The following is a 17887-nucleotide window of genomic DNA, read 5'->3' as shown; positions in this document are numbered from 1 at the left end:
GCCCCTTGCCCCCTGCCCCTTGCCACGCAAGTCGCGCTCTGCAAATGCGTCTATAAATTATTCATTTCGTTTCAGATGTTTGATGTGGCAATGCCTGAGACTTCTCTAAGCATGCCCAACACATCCTGCCCCGGCTGTTGCAATCCTGCTCATCTTCTTGTTGCTCAAGACTTCAGCTGGCTGCGAGTTGGGTGCAAACGGGCACTTTTACCCGCATTTCATTGAATTCATTCATTTTTTTAGCAGCTTCTGCCAGCAACGATTTTCTCTCTCTTTTTTTTCCAGCAGTTTTTCCTGCTGTTGTTGTTGCTGTTGCTGTTTGCCACAGCTTTGCATAAATAAGATAAACACAAGTATGCGCACATACCATGCGGAGCTGAGAGGCTATCCCTCGCCAGCCGCACCTACCCTCTGTGCCCTCTAAGACTGAAGCATCTTGCAAGTTGGACTCGACTGATGTGATTTATTTTGCACTTACTGTTTGCCAAAGTAAAATTGATTGAAGCGTTTGTTGGCGCACCAATTGATTTTCACTACGGCATTTGCTCGCACTTTCATCCCAAGTTTCTCAACATTCCTCCCCACAAACAAGCTTCGCCGTGCTCGTTCTGTTTACATTTGTTAAATTAACTTTGGTCAATTTGGTTTTTGTCCGACTGGCCGAACATTGCATTGAGCCAGTTTTTGCACCCTTTTACGCTGCTAAATCCCCAATTCCAGCCATCGTCCAAGAATATGTAAAGAATGCAATGGAATAATTGCTTGGTTTGTAGGGCAGCATTTTGGGCTTGTTGTGGCTTGTTAAAAAAGGCTGGATTTAAAGCTCTGAAGTATATATATATATATATATATATATATATATATCTGCATTAATTTATTAATATTTAAAGCATGAGTCTAAAACGTGTCATATTTCGCTCGATATCAGAAAGGAATTTATATATATACTAGATACATACATTTATGCTAAAAGGATGATTTATTTCTGTAATCTATTTTTATATCCTGAGCCCCTTAAAAATGGGTATAAGGGTATATTGTATTTGTGCGAAATCAAAATGTATGTAACAGGCAGAAGAAAGCATCTCCGACCCCATAAAGTATATATATTCTTGATCAGCATCAATAGCCGAGTCGATCCATGTCCGTTTGCCTGTCCGTCCGTCCGTCCGTATGTATGAGCAAGGATCTTAGAACCTATAAGAGCTAGAGACTTGAAATTTTAGATGCAGATGCTCCTAGTTCCCGTGCAGATCGAGTTTGTTTCCGATAACCGATAACATACCTCGTTTCCAAGCAATCGATATCGGTATCGATATCCTGTTTTTTGGGCAATTTTGGTAAATAATAAGAGCTAGAGTCACCAAACTTGACATATAGCTTCTAAAATAGAATATATATATGCATTTGATGTTGGAAGAAGAGGGTTCAGGGTATCCCCTAGTCGGGAGCTCCCGACTAGAATCTCTTACTTGTTGTATTTATTATAGATGTTAGTAGTGAAAAAAAGACCAACCCAGAAAAAATTGGGATGCATGAAAATTTTTATTTTGGGACTTCGATCAGTCTTTTCGGAATCGAAAGGGTTTGGGGTTCTTTGTTTCAATTCCGATAAAACCTAGCCGCTTTCAAGTATTTAAGCTTTGAGTAAGCTGCATGAGAAGTAATTTACACAATTTACAAAAATATATGTTCCTTTTAGCAAAATTATTTGTATTTAGTTGTTCTTTCTATGTGCAGTTTTCAGTAATGTATTTATTTCAATGAGTAATGCTTTTTACAAAATTATCTCCCTAGACTAAAAACCGAAACCAGACAATAAAACGCCAGGTCAGTCACTTGATCTCAATTGGGGCTAGAATCATGCGAAACTAAACAAAAACCGTTGGCACTGGCATGTGAAAAAATATTTTTTATGTAAAAACAGTGCTAGAGGCTACAAAATGTTTCCGAGTAGCAATTAAAACCATTCTCTGTTGGGATCAAGAACATTTAACAGATTACGAGTCAAAATTGAATTCATTCGAATCGAACCTAATTTCTTTGGTAATCGAAGCTTTAGGTATTTTTATAATCTGGAGATGCAGAAAATATTTCTTACATAATTTACTTAAATTGCCTTTTATTAATTTATTCCTATGAAAAGTTGATAAATTAGAAAATACAGATAAATTATAAAAACTCTTATTATGTATAAGTTTCCAATAAAAGAGTCTTAGGCTCTGCTAACTGTCAGTTATCCATTTTCGATACGATTTAGAAACCCAACCAAACAAAACACTGGCAATTAACACTTGATTAGCCGATTTATTACAAAATTGGACAGTTAAGTAAGATGTATGTCTGTGTGTGTGTTTGTTTTTTTATATTCTGCCAATTGGTCTGGGTGGGGTGTTGGGTTTAATTGCTGTCGAGCGCTTGTTAAATGCTTTGCACTTAAAAGCGTTGCCGTCAGTTGCAAAAATGGCAACAATTCATCACATGTCGTGCAGGCTGTGATTTTATTAAGTGACGCTGATGGTGATTGAAGCACAGCTGGCATATCAACACCTGACACAGGTGCACAGGTACAGTTTCAGACGAAACGAGAGCCGGAACAGCCAGCAGTCCGCCGGCACGGGCTGCATGCCGCATAAATCTTGGCTGTCAACTGCAGAGCATCCCAAATAGAAGAAAGAAGAGCAAAACGTCAAGTAAAAAAAAGAAGAGGAAGCAAGAAATTGCTGCCAAGCATAGATGAAACAAATTTCGACATAATAATTATGCAGCATTTATAAAATTAGAGTCTCCACGCACACGTTGTAAGAAGAAGCAGCGACACGCAACTGCAATGCCATTCCATTTTATGAATGGGCATTTATCATAATTAAAAATTCTGCCTTTTGCCGGCAAGCAGCGACTGCCGCAGTCGCAGCCACGACGTTTCTGACCTAAGACATGCCACAACGAGTGCGTCACGAGGACGATGACGACGACGACGACGTCGACATCGACGACGACAAGGACGAGGACGTGGCTGACTGGCGTGTATGAACGTTTAGGCCCATTGCTCCATTGGCTTCATTTCAACAGCTCAACAGCTGTTTGGCTTGGGACATTATTTTGGGACTCTGGCATGCAAATGAGCAGCAGCTAACTGTGGCATTGGAAGCATGCCACACACTATAACAGACACTCACACACATACCAGCTCTCACTCTCTTAGGCAGCCTGTTGGTGTGTTGCCGTCAGAGCGCATGTGTCGCGTCCCAAAAGCCTCAATAACACACCCAAAATGCCAGCGCGCTCTTAAGTATGCAACACTTTTTGCCATAAAACCTGCTCTCGCTGTGTCCGACTGCTTAGCTCTCGGCTGTGCGACTCGGTTCGGCTGTGTGGCAGTTACTTCGGCTGAGGTTGCGGCTGTGACAGCGGCTCGTTAATGACACGTCGCCACTTCGAATGCCGTTGTCGTTGGCTTCAGTTGTGCTCGCAGCTTGCCGCGTGTTCTCGTCCTCTTTGTGTTTTCACTGTCTTTTGTCGTCTTTGCCGTCGCCTGAGTCAGCGTGGCGTATGCTCAATTTGATCAGTGATTAAGATGCTGCATTTGCCGCTAATCGAGTGAGTGCGCCGTCGAGTCAATGCCAAAAATATTAAGTGCCATATGAATACACACAAAGGTGACGCCTAAAGGGCTGGCGGGTTGACGGGCTGACGGTTTGAAGTTGGACGGGTTGACAGGCAACGGTTGGCGCCTCAAGCGTATGTTTGGCAATCGCAAGTTTTTTCCGCGCCAAGTGAATTTCAACAATAACAACAACAACAAAAACTCATCCAAGCTGTAATCAGTTTTGTCTTGCTGTGTGTGCGTATGTGTGAGCATGCGTAGCTCGCACGCATGTGTGCGTATGTCAGCGTGTGTAATCCAAGAAAATCTGTCACGTGCTTCGTATATCTCTTTGTGCAACTCCACACGCAACGTACTTATTGAATAAAATAAAAGGTGAGCAGCAGCAGTAGTAGCAGCGGCAGCGGCGACAACTCGGATTACTAGGCGTATGAGTTATATGTGAAACAAGCACACATTAAATATGCAGCTTATACGAGCGTGACATGTTAATAAAGTAGACACATTTTTACTTTTACACTTTTATTTATTTATTTTCACTTTATTAGTGTTGGAACTCAGTAATTGAATAGTTCCATATATGAAATATTGAATAGGTGAATTTCAGATTTAAATATTAAGAACGCCAGGCTTAAAACAATTACCAGTCTAAGGCCCAGGTTCGGGCAACTCGGGAGTATTCGCGTGTGGATACATATTTGCTCATTAGAGCTAGCAAACATATTGCTAAGGGGTTTTTAATGACATACTAATTATGGTCATATAAACATGTTGATAAAAAAACCACACACACGCTTATGTTAATTCTATCAATTAAAGTTGTGCTTTGTGTAGATATCATAAATGTATTGTCACATAGTATAAATGTACTTGACGACATAAGTAATAAAAAAAACCATTTGACGTTTTTGTGGACGAACATATTTTAAAATTTTTTTATATTTTAATTATTTTATTTATTGATCATTTAAATCTTAAAATATAATTGTATTGATAATGGAAAAATATATATATAAATAATAGAAACCATAGAAACATAGAAACCTTTTAGTTATACAATGAAACCTCTCTTGGGCTGTCCGCGGCCGTCGAGTTATTTTCATCCGTTGAGGTGTGTGCTATATTAGTATGGCCTGATTATTTATGGCTTGAAGAAAATCCTCGCACAATACGTTAGCAGAATTTGCATTATCATATCAATATAGAGTTTATATATTTATAGCCACATATTTTTGCTTAGAACATGCACAATTTAAATATTATCTTCCGCTTAATTTAACCATACTAATAAAATTTGAAAGATACGTTCGCTTAACCTTTCCTTAAATTCGAGACTTTGAGCCACATATTCTTAACGACTGGTTGATTGCTCGACCTTTGCACAGGGCCTCACATTAACAGCGTTTACTTTCATTTTCCTGAGTTTGCCCCGAAATTAAATGACAAAATTTGATTATATTTATGCACGCAAGAAACGTATTTATAATGCCCCGCTGCCCCCAAGCCCAGCCAACAAAATACCCGAAGACCCAAGAGCATAAAAACTAAACGCAACTGGCAACTGGGAACAGGTGCTTCCACACTGGCAAGTTGAAAACTTTTTCTCCCAATTGTTTATTTAATAGCTATAAAAAAATCATTAGGCATTTTTATCACACAGCTTCAAAGCTGAAATTTACATGAACAATGCCTAAAGTACTTTTTTAACTAAGAAAAAGAAAGAAAATAAACTAAACTTAAAAAAAAATAAAATATGATTTTGAATGCAAAATGAATTGACAAGCCCAAGTGTCCGTTTGCCTTATGCCTTTACCTTATTATGATTTTATATGTATCGTCTTTTGCCTGCCAGCCAAGTTAATGCAATTTATGTTCGCACACTTTTAAATTGGCCATGTTTTATGGTTTGTCGCGTCCCCAGTTCGACAATACTTCAAGTTCATTGTGCATGAATAATGTAGTTGTTGTTATTAATGCTGTTGCTGTCAGGCAACACACACACAGTCCCTGGCTGGCCTTTTTATGCCATATAATTTGATTGAGTTTTTGTTTGACACAGTCTGTCGTCAACTTTTGTACTAGTGCTCAACTATTCGTTAGCTGTTGGCCAACAGCATGGGAATTGCGGCTATAAGTGTGTCACTTGCATCGCTGAACTTTTTATTTTATTTCATTTTATTTTATGTTTTTTATTCAGTTTCTCTCCTGGCACATGAGTTGATAATGAATGTGTTCGAGTACCCGCTCACACAATGTCGACCACAATGCGCCATTTTATTGGTTAAAACAATTGTGCTTGATTCAATTAATTGTTGTGCTGCCGCATAAAATAGCTAATTTTCTTCTATTTAAACATACTATATCACTCGCCAGAGCGTGTCACTTACAGACGTGTTCATTTTTACCAGCTGACGTTTTAATACAAACATAAAATATATATGTATTTATAAACTATTTTTTTCGCGGAATATGCAAAGTAATAATTTAATAAAGCAATATGAACAAATTTATATTCAATATTAAAGACACTTTAATTTGATCTTAGCATGAATTAGATGTTGAGCTTAAAATCCAAGCAGCACAGTAAAACTGAATAATTAAGGAGATTTTGAAATCAAATGGATTAAAAATGACCAAAAACCCTTCAAATAAAAGATTCCATTTAAAGGGCATTAGAATTTAAGCGAATAAATCCATCGAATTTTAAGTCTGTGCTCTGCTGCTACACGGAGACAATGCCGTATTCATTGTAATCGGATGAATTTCAAGTCTACTTTTTAAAAGCTGTACATCATTTGCACACTTGTCTAGAACTTGGAACAATGCAATGACAGACAAACGGCCAACAAATTTCATGAAAAATGATGCTCAATAGCATTTTTCATTATTTACACAGTTTTTTGTTTGTTTTTTACGGCTTCCAGCTCATTCCATTCGACGCTTGCTCTAGTCTATCTTTTAAGACTCCTTTTTGTGATTTTGAACTACAATTCCAGTTTACCATGTGCAAAACGCAGCATTCATAGCAGGAGCGGGAGCATCCGCTGCTGCGCACTTGGAAATTTCAGAATAATGAGGAAACTAACGAGCCAAGACTTTTCCATTGTTTACTGGCGCACAAATTGCGCGATTATTAATTTTCCATGCTATTTTGTAGCACTACTCTATATATATATATATTTTTTTTTTCCGTGCCGTCTACTGCAGCAGCACATTTTGTGCCGCTGTGCGGCTCCTTTGCCAGTGGCTGCCGCCTGCCAGACGCTGTCGACACTTCCTCGTATTATCGCTGCAGCCGCCGCTGTCGTCGTTTGGCCGCGTTTTCTGGCTCTATTTATGCTGCCTTTGGCAGCAAGATTTTTAATATTTTGCAATATTTGCCACGTTTTCTTTCTGCCTGCTGCGTCCTTCCGCCTGGAGAGCACTGAGCTAGGACGCGAATGTTGCCAGGCGCTCGACAACAGCTGTGAAGTTGGTTTTTCGTTTCTTTACCCTTGCAGATGGTGTTAAAATTCTTTCATGAAGTGTGTTGTACATAGCAGAAGTCCCCTCAGATCCCTTAAGCTATATATTTTTAATTAGTATCAACAACCGAGTGGATATACCCACGTCCCTCCGTCGATATAACTTGAACAAACTCAGCTTAAACCCGCTTCGCAATTCTTCTCTCACATCTGCATAAGCGAAAGCCACATCACTAAGGGTATTTAATCTTCGGCGTGCCAAATTCAACCGTTATTTCTTGTATTTCTTGTGTTCTTTGTAATGCGGAGTTCATTGCTTGCCCGGCAAAGAAGGCTCCACATGCAGGCTATACAGGATGTACTTATTTATTCTCTCTCACACACACACACACACATACATGCGTGTGTGTTTTACTTACTGCCTTCACTTTAACTGACACATTTTTGCGTTGTTTCACAAAGTCTTAAAGTTCTTTGTGCTTTTTTGCAGTCATCAATTAATAAAAACGTTGCTTCCGCTTATATATCATGTCTTTGAGGGCAAAGTGGAAATTCAAGAAAATTAAGATACAAAAATAAAAGTAAAACTTTCCAAGCCGCAGATAATAAAAATTGTTGCAATGGAAAAAGCCCTGTAGAAGAATATTTAAAATATTATATGTTCTGCAATATATAAAATTATTTATCTAAATAAAATGTAATGTTTCGATTAAGAGAGATTATTATCGATAAATAATAAATGCAACTAAATGCATAAGGAGAAATAAAGCAGTTTATTAAATCATATTAGGGATTTTAACTTGAGCTCGACAAAAGCACTGATTATCGATAAAACCGATTCGTATATTTTTTAAATTAAGAATTCTTATATTGTGAGCTCTAGAGAAGACAAAAATTATTTTATATTGAGTTATTAATGATGTCCTGTGCTTCAGAGAGTTTATTTATTGATCCAGAGGTATTATTAATCGATGTAATAGTTTTGTCTATTTTTATACCCTGAACCTATTAAAAATGGGTATAAAGGTATATTGTATTTGTGCGAAAGCCAAATGTATGTAACAGGCAGAAGGAAGCATCTCCGACCCCATAAAGTATATATATTCTTGATCAGCATCAATAGCTGAGTCGATCTAGCCATGTCCGTCTGTCTGTCCGTCCGTCCGTCCGTCCGTCCGTCAGTATGTATGAACGCAAGGATCTCAGAACCTATAAGAGCTAGAGACTTGAAATATTAGATGTAGATGCTCCTAGCTCCCGCGCAGATCGAGTTTGTTTCCGATAATCGATAACTTACTCCGTTTCCGAGCAATCAATAAAAATCTATATCGATATCCTGTTTTTTTTGTCAATTTTGGTAAATAATAAGAGCTAGAGTCACCAAACTTGACATATAGCTTCTAAAATAGAATATATATATATGCATTTGATGTTGGAAGAAGAGGGTTCAGGGTATCCCCTAGTCGGGAGCTCCCGAGTAGAACCTCTTACTTGTTTGTTTATATCGACTTAAAAGCTTTGCTTGCCGACATTATGAATTAATCCTATATTAAATAAAGAATCTTGAGGTCTAGAAACATTGCATATCGATAGTATGAATTGTGCTGCATTTTGATAATAAGAAAAACCTGCAAATATTTGTTAAATTATGAAAAAGCCGAATCAATCCAAAAATAGGTCATGCAAGCAAATAAGTTTACAAAAAATTGAACACAAACAAAAATATACCTCTTTGCAAGCAATACAAAACATCTATAAGCTTTTTATTGGCTGTGGCAATTAATTAAGCCATTCGAGTTGTGTATTCCATATCCATTCCCATAACTCGCATAAATTGTGAATTTTGTTAGAAGGGCGGCGGGCACTAGGCGGGGGCATTATAAAAATGTTTTATAACAACAGCTTTTTATATATGTAATAACAAAGGCAATAAATTGTGCTCTCTCCTTTCGTCATACTTTTTCAGGTGAGTGCTGCATTGGCAAATGAAAATCGGCTGCTTCTGGCCCACAAGCACAAGTACAAATACCAATACAAACACGCATACGAATACAATACAAATACAAACTGTCGCTGTCGGATGGCCTTCAGTGGCCGCTGCATTCGTTTATTTGGCATTTGAGCGTATGTAAATACATTTTTAATTTAAAATAAACATGGTTATTAAGTTAGGCCCTGCCCTTGCATGCAAAATATGTGTGTGTGTGTGTGTGTGTGTGTGTGTGTGTGTGTGTGTGTGTCCAGTTCCTGGCAATATCCGCAGTGCAGGGGCCAAAAAAATCGTATATATATAAAACTGCGAAACGGCATCAAATCCAATTAGTTAATATGAATTTTTGATGAAATCACTTCCGCTTCAAATGCAAAAAAGTTTTACCCTCACTCAGCGAGCCGTGCAACACCCATCGTCATCATCATCATCATTAGCATCATCATCATCATCATGATAATGACTGCGTTATTTAAGTTTTTTTTTCGAAACGCTTCGCTTGGCTTGAAAACTTTAACACATGCCTCTTTTTGCTGCAAGTCATCGTGTTTCTCATTTCTTTTTGCTTGCACTGGCATAAAATTATTTATTGTGTGTTTGCCACAATAACCGCAATTTGCAACTTTTTGTGGCATTTTGTCGGCGTGTTGTCAAAATGTTTGTGCGCCCGAAATATTTAAATATTTCATTTGTCACACGCTCACGACGTGCACGGGCCCCGGCGGCAGCAAAGTGAAATTAGTTTGCGTATACGTACTATGCTTGGCGTATACGTAATATTTGCATAAATTCGCTTTCTACACACACTCGAACAGTAAGTTTTTGCCTTGAGGTGCCTTTAACATTTGCTCACTTTTCGTTTTGCTTTTAATTCTTATATTTATTTATATTTTATTATTTTTTGTATGCTTTATTTCTTGTTCTGTTTAACTTTTTCAAAATGGCTTGCTTTTGTTGTTCCTTTTGCTTTATTCTGCTCACTTTTGTTGCTGCTGCTGCGTGTTTTGTATGCATGCAACAATTGATATAAAATTTTAACGAGGTGCGGTCGCTTGTTTCTGCGTTTCCCATTTTTTTCCTTCATCATCTGGTTTTACGCTTTGTTTCGTTTGTTTGCCTTTGCGTTTGGCTTTCACGAAAATGACACGCATTCCTTTTTTGTTCACTCGGAGGCCATTTTTAAAAATTAGAACAAAAAGCGAAAAACCGTTAATAAAAATGTGATTTATTCTGTGGAATCAAATTTTTAAATTTTGATTTAACTTAGAGTGTACGCAAGCAATTTTGACGTTCATCAAATGAGATAGTTGTTTAATTTGCGACTATAATTAGTTTTCCGCATTATTTTACAATATTTACACATGAACGCAAACTGAAGCATAATTTAATTTTCCACGTTAATGCATTTAATTGATGTTGAAGGCTTTCCAAATGGCCCAAACTCGTTGAAATTTATTGCTTGCCGCATTTGCAGACTCCGACCCAACCCCAGCACTTCCCAGCTGTCACGCCCACTTTTCTATTTGCTGGCAAGAGCAACAACAAAAAGATGATGCGCAACATATTCCGGCTGTCGTACAAACTGAAATTAGTTAAGCTCATTAAATAACAAAAACAAACTATTTTAATTAAATGACCAAACAACAAAAGTAACATAGAAAATACTACAAAAAAAGTTGAAAAAAAAACAATGAAGAATATTGAAAACTTTTCAGTGGAAATTCAAAACTAGCGCATGAAAAACAAACTGAAAATTCGCCAAATGTTAAAGTAAGCGCGTTACAAATTGAAAAGGTTATATAGAGCGCAGCGCACACAAAAACATAAAACTAAACATGAAACTAAACCAAAAAAAAAAAAAAAAATAGAAGGAAATTCATCCTAATGTGGAACATAAAGAATTGTAAGCATTTATTTCCCACCAAGCGAAAATTTGCAATTTTTTGCCATTTGTTAGGCGTGGCGCCGTCTGCCAGTAGCCGCAGCTCACCAACAATAAATCACCATTAAACAAATTATGTACTCAACTCAACCATTTTAAATGTCGCTGCTGTCCATTGTATCTGCGCACTGACTGTGTACAGTTATTCAAGAACAAATACATATCGTATAAAGGAAAGCAAGTCTGCGAAAATTCTACAATGCGACAGGCATGAAACATGAAAATCTGCAAGAAAACAGTGAAACAGTAGACACCGATTATTTGAGAGGGACACACATATTTTTCTTGAATACCCTAAAAAAATATGTATTAAATAAAGAAACTTGTTTATGTGGATACTGATGCAACGTTCAAATGGAGAAAAATATTTTTCCTGAAAGTTCGTACAGCTTAAAAAAATATAATATAAATATATTATAAGTAATAATATTCCATTCCATTCCATTTTATGGTTCTTATTTCCAGATTAATCAAATTTTAAATAGAGAAAAAGACTATTTTATATACATTTGAAGAAACATTATAGTATTATTTTACACAATTTGGATGACTTTTTACGTACTTTTTATAAATGCCTAATATTAATTTATTTTAAAGCTGCTTCCCGTAATTATTCACACATCTTGTAATTTGTGTTCAATATTGCTTTCACACCACTGTACGGTGGTTGCAACGGTTGCCCATTATGGTTATTACAACGTTGCCGGTTATCAGCGCTCGTCCGTGTGGCATCATTGACACGTTTTCTGCCACAGGCAGTTCCTCAGCTTGAGACGCTGGTCCTGAGCTACTCGTGGGCGCACATATACAAAGACAAGGTGTAAACATTTATGAGGCTCCTTTTTTGTGTGCGTGTGTGGCAGCGTGTGGCAGTGTTGCAGGCGACACAAATTTATTTCTAAACATTTTGAGCTTTTTTCTTCACTCGTATTTTGTGTTGTTCTTTGTCTCTTGTTAGTGTTGTTGTTGGTGTTCTTCTTTTTGTTACGCTTGTAGCCACATGCCACATTTAGTATCTCACAAATTTGGGCATCCCTTAGCGACGGGGGAGCACTTACCAGAGAAACAGAACATCAGAACTAACCACCCCACAATTTACCGCCCACTCACAGCGGGCGCATTCTTCAACGACCACAAATTTTCGTGTAGTTATTTTTCTTTGCATGTTTTGCGACTCTTCCTGGTTTTTCCTTTTTATACCCTTGGTTTTCTGTTGCTGTTGTTTTAATTTTTTCACATTTTTTTCTCTTTTGCGCCTAGTTGCAAATGTGTTTTGTTTTATTTTTACAACTTCCTTACGCCACGCCCCGCCCCACTCCGAGCCACACCAAAACGTGAAAAAGTGCGAAAAAACAACAACAAAACAAGACACACAAAAAGAAAAACAAGTTTCAGCTTTTGGCCTGTTAAAGTGTTTCAATTTTTTTGGCTTGTCTCTTGATCTGCATGTGGTGTGATGAGTGTGTGTGTGTGTATTTTTCTATTTGAAATACGAGTGTATCTTTTGTTGGCATTGGCACATCCGGACCTCAAAATGCGTCGTCTTCCGCTTTCGTTTGGCGCAAATTACAGCGCATAATTTTCACATTACGTCAGCGCAGTCGTGTGTGTGTGTGTGTGTGTGTGTGTATGTGCGTTTCTGTGTGTATGTATGTATGAATATGTGTGATTGGGTGTTTGCATATTCTGCGATTGCTTCAAGTCTTCGCGTCTCGAGTCTGGAGTGCGCTCTCCGCATTGCGATATGGAAATCAATATTCCTAATGGTTGTCAGTTACATACAAACAACACGCACTCGGCTATGAATACATATATAAATATATATATATATATATAAACATAATGTGAGTGAAATTCTGCCTTTATCTGGCAAAAACTTCCATTAGCATTTTGTGTAGCATTTGATTGCCATGAAATTTAATATAAATAATTAAATCGTTATCGATAAATGTCAGCACATAAATGCCAAAATTGGCCATGTTGGGGCAGGTTAGTTTTTTTCCTGGAAAATATTCTGTTCAGCATATTTAAGCAAACTCAAGTTTTTTAGTTTTAAAAGTATCTGGAAGTATGTTACATGGGAAACGGCGATTATAGTTTTCAAAATTGCAAAGTCTATTATATCCTTACAGAGGACACCATAAAGTATATAAGTATATTCTCATTCAGTATCAATAGCCTCGTTGATATAGCCATACCCGTCTGTACGTCTGTCTGTTTCTTTGCGATCTAGTCTCTCAGTCTTAAAGCTATCTTTTTGAAACTTTGTAGTAGTCCCACATTCTGTAGCTGCCATAGGAATGATCGGTCGAAATTTGAGTTGTATGAAAAACATTTTTGTTTATTAAGAAAACTGGACCAAAATCGGCATTTATTAGTTTTACTATGCTCCTCATATAAATGGAAAATCCTACAAGGCCCAGTATACTATATCATATAGCTGCCATAGAAGCGTTCGGACAAAAACTAGGTTTTTGATTGAAAACATTTTTTGTTTATCGAGTTATCTTGACCAAACTCGGCATTGACTTTTTCCTGTGCTTCTTAGATACGGGCAAAGCACTATAAGCATTTGGAACAGTTGAGTCTGCAAGGGACGTTGGAACTATTAAATAATTATTATTTAATTAAAAAATATATATTTCTCTAAAAATATTCTTAAATGTACCTGATCATAAACAAGAGGAAGAACATTATATATATATATATATATATATATATATATATATATACACCCAATTCAAACATCAAATAATTGAAATTAAAAATTAAATAAATAAAAATATTTTCATATATTATTATCATTAAGAAGATTGTCTTGACCATTAAATCGGTTTAATTTTACAAACTAATTCGCAAAATGAGAACGTATTTGGGAAATCTATATAAATATTTGTTAAATGCATTTGATTTGCTTCATCAGCAAGCTCAGCAACGCGTAAAGCTCTCAAAGGTCATGAAGATATCAAAGTGCGTCAATATGGAGACATAAGCATTTGTCGCCGACAATTTACGAGCAACCCAAACTCTGGTGTTAAACTTTTTGTGGCTCGGCAGTCTGCATGACCCACATATCGCTGGGTTGCGTAATAAACTGCCAATGCCTGCACTCAGTTGAACCCGTGAAACTGGCGGTGCTGGGTATTTGAATTTGTCGTAACTCGTGACTCGCTTACCTCTAAGAGCAAACAATGGTTGGGTATTTGGCCAACATGGCCTAAAAGGCAAAATAGATGAAGGCACCAAAAGCTGAAAAGTAAGCTGCGAGCGGGCCAGAACAGGGTCTGCAAAAAAAAGAGGAAGAGAAAAGTGGAAAAAACAAAACCAAATATGTCGCGGTAATTTGAACCTTTTTCCGTTTGAGTGATTTTTGCTGTGGGCGCAGGCTTAGTGGCTGTGGGCGTGGCTGCTCGGTCTTGTAGCCGGCATAGAAATCAAGTATCAAAGCAAAACTTTTGTGCGGCCCGTTCGAGAGTGTGTGGGGGATATGTGAGGTTTATTTTTGTGGTGGGCAGGCATGGGTAATCCCCTAGCAACAGGTTACCAAGTCTTTTATTTTGACAACCGTCTGTCCATTCAGGCTGTCTATAACGAGAGAAAATAACAAAACCGTTAAAGGCCGACGATTTAAAGGGGCAGCCAAAAGGAAACGCAGACTTGCAGTTGATTTGCCAAATCGAAGATGCATGAAACAATGTCAAGCAATCCGGAAGAACATAGATAAGACCTGAGACCAAGGATCAAAGAGCAGGGCAAGGCAAGAGCATCGATAACAGCCATAAACGACAAATAAGTGAAAACTTACGGACAAGCGTTAAAATAAAAGGATTTACAAAATTTAAACAGCGTAACCTAACGTTTTCGATTGAAATAAGCTACTTTCTTATCCCCCCTGCAAGTTCACTTCGCTCGATTCCTTCTGTTGATTTGGGAATTTATTTTTGCTTAAGGCTGTTGCTGTCCCCTCGCAGACAAAAAGGCGAACGTGCCCCATGTGCCCCTGCAGCTTGACAGGATGTAATCTTTCATCTTAACTGAGATTTCTTGGCCCACGTTCTGTGCACTTGCTCTTTCAGTGTTAAATGTTGCTTTTCTCTTTCTCCTTTCTTTTTGTTTTTGTTTAAGCGTTTTTCTTTTACCTTGGTAATTGCAGCAGAGGATTCTGTAGCTGAGTTGTCCAAGTGACACTGTCATTCCAGGTAGTAAACTTCAAGGATCCGATGACGATTCTTTCCTGGTCGGAAAATTTTGAATGACTAAACTAAAGGACAATGCATTGTTACAGCTTTATGATACAGTGGTCCGATGTTGATACAACTTGGGCTAAGATCAAGTTCTAGATCAATCAAGTTCGTTTTCCATACCGATTGGTTTTATGACAGCCATCAGAAGATTGATTGGATCCGGCCAGAAATATTGACATATGAGAGGTTTCAAGGCGATAGCTATAAAACTTAGAGAACTTATGCAGAAAATTAATATAAATGCTTTATATGGTCCTCTTTTATGCGTTACACGGGTCGTGTGTAAATTGTAATACTCTCTATAAGGGGGTTCTTCTTTATCTGCAAAGCTAAAATTGATTTTCTGTAGCTGCTCAACTAAGCTTTCCAAAGATCAACTTTTTTCTTCGACCAAACTCGCAATTACTTACTTTAATTAAAAGCCAATGCCAATTGTGGATTGAATATATTTCACAAATTCTCCTTGACTATATAAGCTACAAAAGTCCGATTAAATGAAATAAAATATTGGCAAATATATTTTATTTTTCGAACCAAACTATTATGTAAAATTGACGGAACGTTTAAATTTTGCATTTTTCCAAACAATTAAAATAACCTCTATTCTTTTTAATAGCACGATATTTGCCTCACTTTAGATATTATATATAATGTTTATATTTTTTACACGTCTCCTCCAATTTAAAATGTAGGTCGAGTGTTCGGCAAACAAAATTCTGACAGTCTATATATACCCGCGCACATGTGTGTGTGCGTAACTGTGTTTATATTTGCACCAACACATATGAAACGCGCTTAAAATAAATCAGAAGTCGCGCTGCAATAAAACGAGCAATGAAATTAAATACGTTCTCGGCATAAACGCCAAATAAGAGCGTGAAAAATAAAAGGGGCCTCCCCCTTTAAGCAAGCCCTCCCTTCCATACACAACCACAGACACAGCCCTTAAATGCCCCGCTAGGGTTGCCTACACCAAATGTGAGTGTTGTTTGCATTTGCATTTGAAACAGAAACAAAAACTACATGATCATTAAATGAAATCGACGCTGGACGATTTTGTTAAGGAAAATGAAAAATAAAATAAAGAATTTCCTAATTGCCAATTTGCATGCAGTCGCATCTAATTTTTGCCCATTCGTCGGCCAAGTAAACTATATTTCTCTTCTCTTTGCTCTGGACTTCTGTTTTTTTTTTTGTGTTTATAAATTGGTTTGTTTAGTGAGCTGACTTTGCTTTGCACCACCGCCTCGCCCCTTCCTCAGCTTATGTTACAGTTTCACGCAAATCTTATTTACACAACTGAGTTGCCACCTACCTTGTTGCTGTCAAACTCTGTTCGCAAAGTGAAGAAGAGTAAATTGGTTTTTGCGGAATGTCAGTGTCTCTGTCTGCTCCGAGCTGAAGACTCCAGTCTTCTAAATGAGTAGAATTTGTATTGTGTTATGTTTTTTTGTCAAGCAGTCAGATAACAGATGAACCAACATAGTTACAGCTTAAAAGTCACGGAATTTCTATAATAAATCCAACTACATTAATCAAGTTACCTTAATGTTTCAATATTCGTAAAGAAAACTTTCGACTTGGCTAGCTCTGGGTGTCGGATTCTTGCTGCCTTTATTAATTAAACAATTTATTTCTTATCTTCAATACATTTTTTATTCGTTTCTTCAGCTGTGGAGCTTCAATATTTAAAGCACAAAATATACAATAACAAGAGACAGCCTAGTTAAGAGACTTCTATAAAAATAATAAATAAGTTATAAATACATAAATACACAAAATTAGTAGTAAAAAATGCTAAAAAAAATGGTTTGTATCTCTCTTCATAACACTCAACGGTTACAACTGTTAACAGAGTATTGTGCAGTCAGTTGCTTCATATGATATTGTGGTGTGGCTTGTTGGCGCTGCCAGCGTTGCATATATTGCTGGGCTTTTTTAATTTGCCCAATTCCGGGGTCAGACCTTACGCGAGTATGCGATTATATATTTGCCTTTCACCTGCTGCCGCCTGTCTGCCGCCAGCCTGCCAGCAGCTCTCGTGTGTTATTTATGCAAATGTCAAATATTTTGAAATGCCGCTGCCATGTGAACGAACGCGAACGGAAGTACATTATAAAGTTTCTCCACGTCGACAGCACCACCCGGCACCGCACTTAACCCTCCAGCCGCTGGCCATGTTATTTGGCCAACCGACAAACCGAAATGTGCCCTAATATGACCAGACCGGGCCATGCCCACTGCGGCCACCCTTCCTTATCCATACTGCTAACAACTACAGTAATTATGGAATTTTTGGAATACCCACTTTTTTGCCGTTGTTGTTGCTGTTATTGTTGACTGTTGTTGTCGGGGGGGCGTTCGGGCCTTCGGTTGAAAAAATACATTTTTGAGATTACTTCGCGGTTAGAATTTTTAATTTTAAATATATATACGCTGTTCAAAATTGTCTCGAATTCTCATTAAATATTTAATGTTCAGCTAACACAAATGAAATTCGAGAAATTTTACTTGTCATGCCCCTGAGTGTGGGGGGCATGCTAATGGAGCTGTGCAGCCTGAAATGCCAATTAACTAGGCCAATTATCTTTCGCTTTGTTTTGGGTTAAGGGATTCCTCTCTATATGGCAATAAAGGAAT

The 17887-nt window shown here is 37.5% G+C and overlaps 1 protein-coding gene across 1 annotated transcript in view; it reads left to right on the top strand.

Annotated features, from left to right (window-relative positions):
- The first annotated feature begins 3703 nt into the window (after positions 1–3703).
- Positions 3704–17887, top strand: part of LOC115763789 (hemicentin-2) — an 87753-nt gene continuing 73569 nt past the window's right edge. Inside the window, exon 1 of the mRNA XM_030706518.1 lies at positions 3704–3982. The gene's annotated coding sequence lies outside the window, so the exon portion shown is untranslated. The remainder of the gene's footprint in view (positions 3983–17887) is intronic.

This window comes from Drosophila novamexicana, unplaced genomic scaffold (assembly GCF_003285875.2).
Source record: "Drosophila novamexicana strain 15010-1031.04,08,12 unplaced genomic scaffold, DnovRS2.1 tig00000770-arrow-pilon, whole genome shotgun sequence".
Lineage (NCBI taxonomy): Eukaryota > Metazoa > Arthropoda > Insecta > Diptera > Drosophilidae > Drosophila > Drosophila novamexicana.
The sequence above is the reverse complement of the archived record's forward strand: the minus strand, read 5'-3'. Positions and strand labels throughout refer to the sequence as shown.